The sequence below is a fragment of the Pecten maximus genome, chromosome 16 (assembly GCF_902652985.1).
Source record: "Pecten maximus chromosome 16, xPecMax1.1, whole genome shotgun sequence".
NCBI classification, from domain to species: Eukaryota; Metazoa; Mollusca; class Bivalvia; order Pectinida; family Pectinidae; genus Pecten; species Pecten maximus.
The window spans coordinates 4,524,458-4,536,203 of NC_047030.1; positions in this window are offsets into that span (position 1 = coordinate 4,524,458).

Consider the following 11,746-nt stretch of genomic DNA (forward strand, 5'->3'; position numbering starts at 1 on the left):
GAAGTTGTTGTTGAATATCATTTCAGATTTATATAACAGGACAAATCTGTTCCATACATGTTGTTACATATACAGACATATATGGTACAAGGGGAAATCAATAACCGGTATCTGTCACAAGATATCTCCATTGGGAAATTAATCCTTGCAAGTTCCTGTACAATAGTGATATTGGAAATGAGTCTGTTACCGTGATGTTACAGACATTATAATACCAATACCCGGACCTTATCTCCTTCAATCTGATCCAAACTGCACAAAATGCCTCTCGGTAGGTTTACATTATCTAGCTACCGTAAGTAATGATAGTTTGCATATTGATTCCGTTGTGAGATTGAAAATATCTACTTATAAATCTAACATACTTAGGCCGATGCCAGCCTTGCATGGTACATATGTATAGGCTTCAAGCAAATTTTCCTGGCAAACTTATGTTGTACAAATCGACTTTTGTAGATAAAAAAAATGTGACGAAAATAACATTTAAATCAGAGCCGCATAATTCGTGATTTATTTTGGCATTGTTCATGCATGGTGAGCGCAGTCTAGCTGAGAGCATTGGTACTGTACTAAGGCGGGTAATTCAGTCTAACTATTGAGAAGGGACAAATTTGCGACAAACCCATGGCCATAGGTGTCCGTTTGGGCTCTCGTTTCAATCATCCTGACACTTCAAACGTACAAGACACGCATATATTAAAAGATCAGTTAATAATATATTAACTAATACACATATCTTTGGAAAAAAATTGTTAAATGTATCCGCCCACATGCTTCACAGAGTCGTATAGTTTTGTTTCCAATCTGGATATAACGAGGTAGGTTGCGCCACTGTCATGGTAATGTGGCGTTGGATACAAAATGAATCAATTTTGAGCACCTTACAGTGGCTGGTCCAAGTGGAAACATGGTATAGGTTTCAAGTGCACGTTTGCAATTGTCAATTCATCTGTCCCTCTCGGATAACGTCATTCTAAACATGCACATTTTCAGGCAATGTTTTATTGAGCAACAAGCATCTGGCCATGCCTGACGTAACAGCTCCGGGCATTTGTCCTGGCCTTGTATCTTTTCTTGGTGTATTGTATTCCCTCGGGTTCCCGTTACCCTGTATGACATGTTTATATTCATAGTAGTGACGTTAACACTGGTTCGGCCTTCCTAGATACTCGGGGAATTGCGTTTACTTCGCTGTCTGTAACTTTGTAATATGTCGTGGAAAAAATGAAGGTTAACCAAAGACTAATTAAATTGATTCTTTGATGTGCATAAAACGAATCTTGAGGTCGCCTAACCGTGAAAATGACTGAATTTTTGCTTAGTTGTCGCTACTCTAGATATGTTATATTCGAAAGAAATGCATCAGATTAGTGATTGGTCAGGTTTTCCCTGGCACTCATCACATAATTAGTCTTGGGTCCTCGATTTTGCTTTAATATACTAATGAGAAGCAGGAAGCGAAAAGCTATCGAAAATGATGTGGTTCAGAAGACGACACGCATTTCCTTGCTCTTTTGAATTTACCCAATCAAAATAGGCACAGTCAAAACGGCAGAGAATATTGATATGTTAACGTAACCATACCTCTAAATGAAAATCGATAAAACGAAGACATAGCAAAGTTAGGTTAGTGAAGGAGTATACGGGTTCAATGTGTATTGCCTTGAATGTTGTACATTGTAGTTTCCATGATATATGCACGCCTTCTACCGCGTGTCATATCGATAAAAAGGACAAATTATAAATTAAAGACGACACCCTTCAATGAACAATTATATATGCCAAGTGAATCCCGTCCAAGATGCTTCAGGGGTTACGTTCACTAAATTGTTCTGTACAATTCTTGATTATGTCATAATAGATTTGAATACTCTAGGTACTCGGCCACAGACATCTTATGGATAAAGCAAAATGACTTGTTTCGTAATCTGATTACATCAAAAGCTTTTCGATTTCTTCATACCGTTAAATTGACTGGCTTTGAACTTGATTGTCGTTCCTCTATAATCTTCAAACAAAATGCTTAGCGATTGATCTGAAGTTGTTTCTAACACAAATCAGATAGCAAGGCGTGTGTCTTTGATTTTGACACGACATATTTCATATTCCAGTAGTGCAAGAGCAGAACTAAACGTAACTATAAGTATAAGCTGTACTAAAATTAGGCAATTACAATAGGTAACAGCATAGTATCGCGTTGCCACATCCTCAGTCTGTAACAATGATATGTAGAGTTCCGGGGTGTTCAGGGCGACACTTATTTAAAATACAATAATCAGGGCGACACTTATTTAAAATAAAACATAAAACATGTTACCGTCACATATTTTAATATTTTTTTGCCTTTTCCAAAAGCATTTAACATTATATTGAGATTCACCATAATAGAATGTCCTCCAATTTTCCTGGACAGAAATTAATTTTCATGCGGAGAGGTCAAAGGTCACAATGTGTTGTCACAGGAGGTGATGATAATCAGTAGTATATATACATGTATAACTATGATGTTGAAAGCGGTGCCTTGGGACTTGTTTGTACGCTGCAATGCCGTTCTATTTACTTTCAGCTGGTGGCCATTGAAGGCTTCCCCACTACGTTCGTGTAGTACTGACGTTTCTGGAAGGTATGTATTACCTTGACTCGGGTTAATCTTGTCTAGAAGAGACTACAAAACGTTTAATGCAGAGCTGCAATGCTGTTTTCTGACGGACGGCATATTCATGTACAAAATGTAGCCGTGTATTCTTCCGGGGGTACATGTATCTTCTAACATCAACATGTCCATGTTCTTAAACCTTAACTGCGTCACATACATAACTAATGTTTGACGAAGTCATAGAAGAGCCTAATTGCCAATATATACATGCCCTTAAAGAAGTCTATATTCAGTTGTATACTGGTATAGCATGTGTCGATGTGTTAACATTACTCTAGTATTGATATGTTTGCGTCAGTTCTAAGGTCAGTATTCTGAGGACGTTCACTCAGAATCGTGCCTAGAATGATGTCCTCCGCCCAGTACATCCATCTCCACCATTTTACTGTTGTCATGACGTTTGGTTATTTTTGAACACATGAAGATATTTCGCAGGGCTGTTTTAAACCGCGTGCTCATTAAACAGTAAAGAATAAATATCATTGGGTAACTATTGTATATAACCAAGTGCAGTAGAACGCTAACATCACCAAGTGTTTTTTCGCCGATGTGAATCGTCCCGTGAAGCATCGTCACTGTCCACAAGATCAATGTTACTCCCAAAGGTAACTCCACTATTGTTACTATAAATAAAATACAAACAATTAGCTTCGTCAATCTAATTCTGTTTTGGTGTCGGAGTTTTTCTATCATACCTTGATGCTCGTGACTTTCACACACATATTGCATGTTGAAAGCGTCTGCGCGACGGAGACCTCGCATCATGAGAATGCTTAGGACAAACAGACTCGCGCATGGGCCTATGCTCACTATGACAATATAAACCCAGTAATATATACACTCGTATACTATCTCGTTGCTATGCAACCATTTTGCATGGACAGCAGTGCACGTGAGCATGGTATGATTTGAACTCTCGAGTGCTTCTTCAGCTAAAGATATATTGCTGGACTTAAACACACCAACAGGAACGGGATGGTACTCTGTGTCGATGAACCTGCATAAATGTAATGCAAATGATGTCATGTAGATAATGATAATCGTCCACGTGGTTTTCTTTCGTGTAAAATATATTTTGGCAGCGAACGGGTTGCAGACGCACACGTAGCGATGTACAGCCAGACAGACAGTCAGCCATATCGACGCAGTATGCATAACCGAGGTAATATTCTTTGTTACGTAGTCCCATGCACGGCAGAGACTGAATGGCAAGTATGGTGGTTCGTCGGAAGACCTCAAAAATGCGTAAAGAGAGGCAAGGAACAAAGCTGGCGGCAAGATACAAAGCGTATCAGAGATAGCAATTCCGATCAATAAAACGTTTGTTGTAGACATCATTTTCTCTTTGAAGAAAACATACACAACGAGACTATTTACGAGGAGGACAATACAGGCTAATAATAGAAGTATGTAAACATAGGCTGGTACGCCCATTTTAACTTCTCGCCAATTCCACGGGTTAAGTACATACGTGTCAAATTCATTGTCAGAGAGTTCTTCATAGTTGTCCACGAATGGCAGTGTGTCCGATATATTAGGCAAACGCACGTGTGACTTCGGGTCCCGCCAAATTACGTCTAGGCTGTGGTCATCTGTGACTTCGAAACCAACACCTACACCAAAGTTGATATCCGGGGAGTACGACATCGCGACAGTATACATAAGTAACATTCGTTTAGTTCATACAATTTATGCTGAATTGATATCCAGGCACTTTTTGTAGCATTTTTCTAATTCTCAGTGTCAATACATGCGTACAGTATGAATTCAGATTCACAGTGACCATGGTAACGTTTGACCTTCGTTGTTACTCGAACAGGACATCAAATACATCATCATTTAGTTGAATTATATTTGTTTTACTGGGTTAATATCCAGACCATGTGTCGCTGTAATCCTTTCGGTTATACTGTAAATGTCTTACATGCTTGTGTATGTGGTTCGAATCCCGATCAGGTCCTAGTATCCTCAGTCAAACAAACAAAGAACAAATCACATACAGATGTGTAGGTTTTGTCTCGCATTCGCCATACACAGATTTTAGGTAATATCCGATAACATCCATGCTATATTTCAGATTAAATAATCTTGAAAGAGAATTCGGTATTCCATGCCGAACACCTGCTGCCTATACATACATATTCTCAGTTTCCGACACGTTGTGATACATCACTCCGACGCCATCTTGGATTTTCATACTTTTTTCGCTATCTTCTATTTTTGCTACTTAAACAAGCAAATGTTAGTTATACATCATTTAAAGATAATATGACTATAGGAATGTTTGAATGCAAAAATACTGTCTCGTCCTGGATTCTCAGCAGCGCCTTGTTCCTTTTCCGTGTTGTTGCAATGGCCACAAACGCAGCATCCGGTTGTAGTCACATATATTAAATGTCACGATTACAGCAGTACATTGACGTGTAAGTTCCATTGGAGAAACATTTTCACACTTTTTACTGAATAAGATTAGTCCGCATCTTCCAACCGGCGTTTTATGTACTGATACATATTTTCCGTGTTCACTAAGTTCCAAGTTCCATATTGTAAACTGAAAGTTAGCACAACAACACTTCAGGTATGGTGTGCATTGTACATCTGTAGTATTAATAACTCGGCAGGTGCACGTCATTGTTCCAGAGAAGCTGGTCGGACAATTAATTGGATATGATAACGAAAAGCTTGTGGGCATGTATACTCGTGTACAAACGGACACGGACATTGGCCGGTACAAAGTGTATAACGGTGTGGATGTTGACAGATACATTTGTACGTGTAAATCGCTGCGGGGAACCTGCTACATTTGATTTTCCAGATTCTATTGATGGATATGTACTTCTAATAGTATTACACATATGCTACTGACATTGTTTTGTACTACAGCATGTACCGATCACTTATTGTCTACAATATCTATTGGATAGTCCGAAAGTACTTTTTTCTGCCAGCTTAGCGGATTTATCATAATAGCCCAGCCCCAACTCCATCCCCACCCCTCCGAAACATATATGTGTACATCTATAGCTATATATATATATATATTATAAATGTCCCAGACATAATGGCTTTGAACAAAACATACTTTTTATATCAGCATACGTTGTTCTGATCGATTTTACATTTTTTTTTGTAAATGTAACAACGCATATAATTACAAATGTAGCTGTTCAATTTAAGGATCCATTTTTTTTCTCGTATACATTAAATGAAAACTTAATATATACCAGTAAAATGTCAGATTCATGTAAATTTCATATACAAATGTTCAGGTTAAATTTAACTGAAAATAAAAAAATATTAAACTCATGTAAAATTCACCTTAATTTGACCTAAATTTGACATGAAATTATTTTTAAACATTCGTGTCAAATTAAGGTCTTTAAAAATATCATGTCAAAAATAGGTATATTTCAGATCAGTGTTTTCAAATCAAATTTACCACAAGACACATTTTGCCTAAGTATTTTTGTACAAAAAAGTCAAACGATCAAAAAGAATGTCAAACATGGAGTGTCTCAAAATAGAGAAAAAAACTCGCCATTTCTTCCATTGTTAACACATTTCTCGTGGGTAGGCGGTACTTCGGGGAAATCTCTTGTAAGTGGGCGATTATCTTTATCCTTAGGGGGTAATCCTCTTCCTAAAACAGCTTTTTACAAAAGGGGTGATCTCTTCCTAGAACAGCTTTTTACGTAGGGTTAATCTCTTCCTAGAACAGCTTTTTACGTAGGGTTGATATCTTCCTAGAATAGCTTTCTGACAATGTTGATGAGTTTTGATGTTTATGTATTAATATACTTTAATACATTAAAATATAACACAAACATGTACGCCCCGGGAAATAAAACCTTTGTTTTGTGATTTCCAATAGATATTTGTATATATAGTCCTGAAAGGTTTTGATATTCTAGAAGACCTAATCATTGCCTGTCGAATTGGAATCAGTAATTAATACCGACAAAATAGAGAAATAATGATACCTTCATATCTGGTTTAAATGAAATTGGCCATCACAACTTTTTAAGATATTATATTTTTTCATTTAATCAAATTTCAAGAAAGAAACAACAGTCAATTACATTCTTTCTAGATTGTACGTGGGAAATTATGCGGCCAATTGCTATTACAACGAAAATTATCTTATAGTTTTTTCCTGCACTCTGCCATGAAATCTGTAAAAAAAAAAAATCGGGTTGCAGGTTGAATAATGTTGTGTAGAATCTGGTTTCCAATTGCTTGTTAACTATCCTACGTATCGACAAAGGTTTTGTGAATAAAGGTCTCATTTATTCAAGAATAATTCAGTCATAATGTAATATCTGATTTTCCGCAAAAGCGGAAGGGACGTCCCTTTCATCTCCATTCTTTTGGGTGCATCGGTTGCTGTGATTGCTAATTCGCTGACAGTTGTCATTGCAGTCATGTGTGAGCTTCAGAACACTCTCCCATCAACCTGGGTTCGTTGTTTCCACACCGATGGCACGTTGGCTTCCCCCGTGGGTTTTCCTCCAACATTGAAAACAATATTCCACAATGCTTATGTTGCTTGTTAACCATGTAAAAGACGATAAATACGGGTTATTTTCATATCCACCATCCTGGGAATGTTGGGATGGCCATTGGCACGACAGTCATGTTGCCCCTAGAGTAGAGCAAGAAACACGACCAAAAAGAACAAGACGGGATTCACCATGGACGTCCTTTGGCGAGATACCTGTACATTTGACACGGGAACATCGTTCTTGGGGTCGGAATTTCGCCTAAACAAGCATAACATTCACCCTGAACTCTGTTCTCGGAACAAATCTACACCACATAGTCACACATACTGTGGAAGTAAGGATAAAAAGATGGCTGTCCATGCATGGTCATGGTCGTGGTCGTGGTCATGGTCATGGTCATGGTCGTGGTCATGGTCATGGTCATGGTCGTTTTCGTTTATGGGTTGGACCATAGGTGTTCCTTTATGATATAAGAACGAACCTAATATTTTATGTTGTTTACAGACTTGCCTTGACACAGACTTTCAAGGTCTGTATTAACATTTACAGGTCCGTCAAGATATACGCCTGAAGTATTATATTTAAACGCATGCGAACCGGTTTGTGTGCATGATGTTTACTATAAAGGTTGACGCCAAAGCTCAATGATTAGTAAAACTGAACATGAATTGCGTGTAAGCCATAGGGTTAACTGGAACACAAGTATAATGGTAAAAATGGACGATGTATGCACATGACATAAAAAGGGTATCTCACAAATATAACCCAGAATCGCAACGCCAATTCTTCAGATCATGATTTCCTGCAAATCTTCTATAATCACATATAGAGGACAAAGACTTGAAACTGATAATAAGGAGTTTTTTCATTTATGCATTTTTTGTAAATACATGTCAAAAGTATTGGTTTGTGTAAGATCCTTATTGGCATTGAGATGTTTACAATGGATAATTTATTTTACAGCAACGGATAATTAATCTCAAGGTAGCGTGACATTTCTCCGACAAAGAGAGTAAAAATCATTAGAAGTCGTAACATACAACCGAGGACATTATCGGAACCAAGATGAAATTTTCCTCCATTTAGAATGTAGTTTCTTTTTATCAGATGATCGTAATTACTGTTTGTGAGAGATTATACATTGTATGATAATGTGGTGTCGCTGAACCGGATATAGACAATGTGTTCGGTCATTGACACTGTCATGGACTATGGTACCCAAACATCACGACTTTACAATACAAGGAATTAAAAGTCATTTGGGGAGTGTGATCCATGGAGCTGACTTGTCTAAATGATGATATCAAAAAATGAATGTCAATGAATTAATAATGATCAATTCGACTTCCTCATTTGTTAACGGGATTTGTTTCTGTTAGTCAAACGTTTTACTTTGATTAATTTTTACTATGTTATAAGTATGGTTATAGTACTATGATAATAACTGTTATACAATAACCATCATACAGATAAAATAAACGTATCATAATTACAGACTCTGGACCCCGGATGTGCCGTTCATTATTGAGAGTTTGTTTAGATCCCATTCCTCTTGTTAAATATAACCCTTTTATAATAATTATCCAAGCTCTTGTATGTTATCGCTTAAACAGTTAAAATATGTATAAATATGCATGATTCAGGTAAAGACATCTGACTCTCTTTTGGGGAGCATTCATTAATTTTGGAAAGTTAACTTGAAAGGCGAATTTGTTAATTATCTAATCTGACAACATGCAAAACGAAAATGCTTAGTATATCCTCAATTCATTTACTTAAACTTTGTAGAGTGGAATTTGTTAATTTCATTGTTAATTTCATATATTACCCTGATGTTTCTATTTTAAAGTCGATATTTCCCCCCAGGTTACTAAAACCTTGTATTAACCGTATTGAAAGGTTATAATTGTATATCATTTGATACAAGGCAATGTGAGCATTAACTTATCTAATGCAAATTGATATGAGAATTACATTTATTATTTGTAATATAAAAATAATACGATTAAAACGATATGAGACATTATTCTGGTTCACATTTCATATAATATCCTATAATAATTTCATATATTTCTACATAATGCATATCACTTTTGATAAATCAGATAATAAACAATTTGCTTACAGTTATCATCTCTTCTCGATCGCGACTGGCCCTTTCACAACTCCCTGAGGAGCATACGGTACACCTGAAATGGTCATTTGTCCAGCACTCACCTATCACGTGCGCACTTACATCTGAGTCGACTGGAACATGTTCGAGTAAAGTATCAAGGATTCAACACGGCGCCTGCGTGTCGGGATTCAACACGGCGCCAGCATGTCGGGATTCAACACAATGCCCGTGTTGGGATTCAACACAGCGACTTGTGTTGGTGTCTAATTAACTATCCTTCGATCACTAGCTTCCTACAAAAAGACCACCTTATGTGATTTTTTATCAATCAAAATGATGGCACCATATCATTTATTTTTAGCTCACCTGGTCCTGATTTGCTGTTTTTTGTTTGATTTGTTCTTGATTCGGGATACCGTCATGAGACGGTCATGAGATCCTAAAACAAATGGCTATCAGTATCTTCCTTTCATGTTCGATTTGCTGTTTGTATAAGTAACGCAATTATGAGAGACATAAATGTGTATATTGTTTTGTTCACCTTTTGTTGGCTTTCTAGTAAAAATAAATTCAATTATCAACAGACCATGTTGTCTACGGTTGAATGACTCTGTTGTTGAGTACATAAACACCTTTCCGAGTGGTCACTGCCTGAGGTATCATAATCGCTAGATCTCTAGATAACATACCCATTATTACCCATTGTAAATGTCAAAAGAAGGAAAATTAGTGACTGACTTAGCAGTCACTACATCAGGCTCTCTCCCAGTGGAATAAAATCACATTGTTTGAAAATTTGTGTACCAGACATTAAAAAAAGTGAAGTCCAAAACATATTTCTTTTGTACTGTTCAATTACATATTAAAATGATGATGCACTTCAGATGCAATATTGAATACTGCTACAAGTCACGTGATTGTCATTTTAATGTGTACGTGTTGATAAGTTGATAATCACGCCCGCGGATGTTAAAGACTTGAATACATTTGCCACGACGGTGGCCTTGCGGTCTAATATCTGCGGCCAATGTCAAATATACGTGGCCCTCGGCATTCCAATGGTCAAGCCTTACATTTTTAAAAGCGCTTTTACTTTCAATTTAACTTATGGACTACTTTAATTCTCTTTTTAAGATTGTACGAATGACACTGACTTTACACTTGACCATCCTCAAAAAGTTATATACTTGACACTATTACCATCCTCAAAAAGTTATATACAAATGTACTTGACACTATTACCACCTCCAAAAGGTATATACTTTACACTAGTACTATTACCATCGCCAATGGTACATCTTTTCACTATTATCATCTAAAAATTAATACTTTATACTATTACATGTACCATCCTCACACAGTTACATACTTTACACTATCACTAACTTCCAAAGTTACCTACTTTATACTATTGCCACCTCCAAATTTTACACTACTATCACCTCCAAAGCTTCAAACCAAAGCGTCCAAATGTTATATACTTTACATTTTTACAGCCCTCCAACAGTTACATACTTTACACCCCCCCCCCCCCCCCCCCCCCCCCCCCACCCCCCACCCCCCCCCCCCCCCCCCCCCCCCCCCCCCCCCCCCCCCCCCCCCCCCTTACACCCCAAGTTATATACTTTGTACTATTACCACCCTCCAAAGTTACATACTTTGTATTATTTCTACCCTCCATGTTACATACTTTGTACTATTACTACCCTCTGAAGTTACATACTCCGCACTATTACCACCCTCCAAACGTTTAAATACGTATGGAAGAAATATTCTCGTACTCAATTTTCTATACCTGGTAGCAAATGTTCGCCTTACAAACAATCTTCACTGTGACGCTGTTACGATTTCTTTTGATGGGCTTAAAATATACACTTCTATACCGCGGGTACCATTTTGACCGATTTTTAAAACACTTTTAGCAAAAAAGTAACGACCTACATCTCTTGGATCTTTCTGGAATCTATTAACTCTATTATTATTGTGTTAATATAAATGAAAGCTGATTGTCTGAGAGAACACAGTTTCTTTGACATTTTCTAATATTTCAAAATTAATTATCAAAACCTTATAAATACTTTGTAGTTAGGTCATAAATATTCAAAAGAGGATTTATACAGGATGTGCAATACCGAAGCATGAGACTGTTTTGCCGATTTTTTTTTCTTTAAAACTGTCAGCCATTTTGTCATACCATTTATATTGATTATTGTTAATTGTTGATTTGATAAGTAAGGAGTGATACTTTGATGGAAACTATATATGATGGAGAGGTAACATAATTATAAACATAGTTAACATTTTGCCGATACAAAACCAGGAAAAATACTTATACATGTAATACAATATCACCAAAATTAATATAAACTCCAGACGTAAATTGCTGTTATCACCGGCGAAGTAGAACTAGACGACATGCATCGCAAACAGATTAAATCTTGTCGATAGCAATGACATACACATATCAGCGGA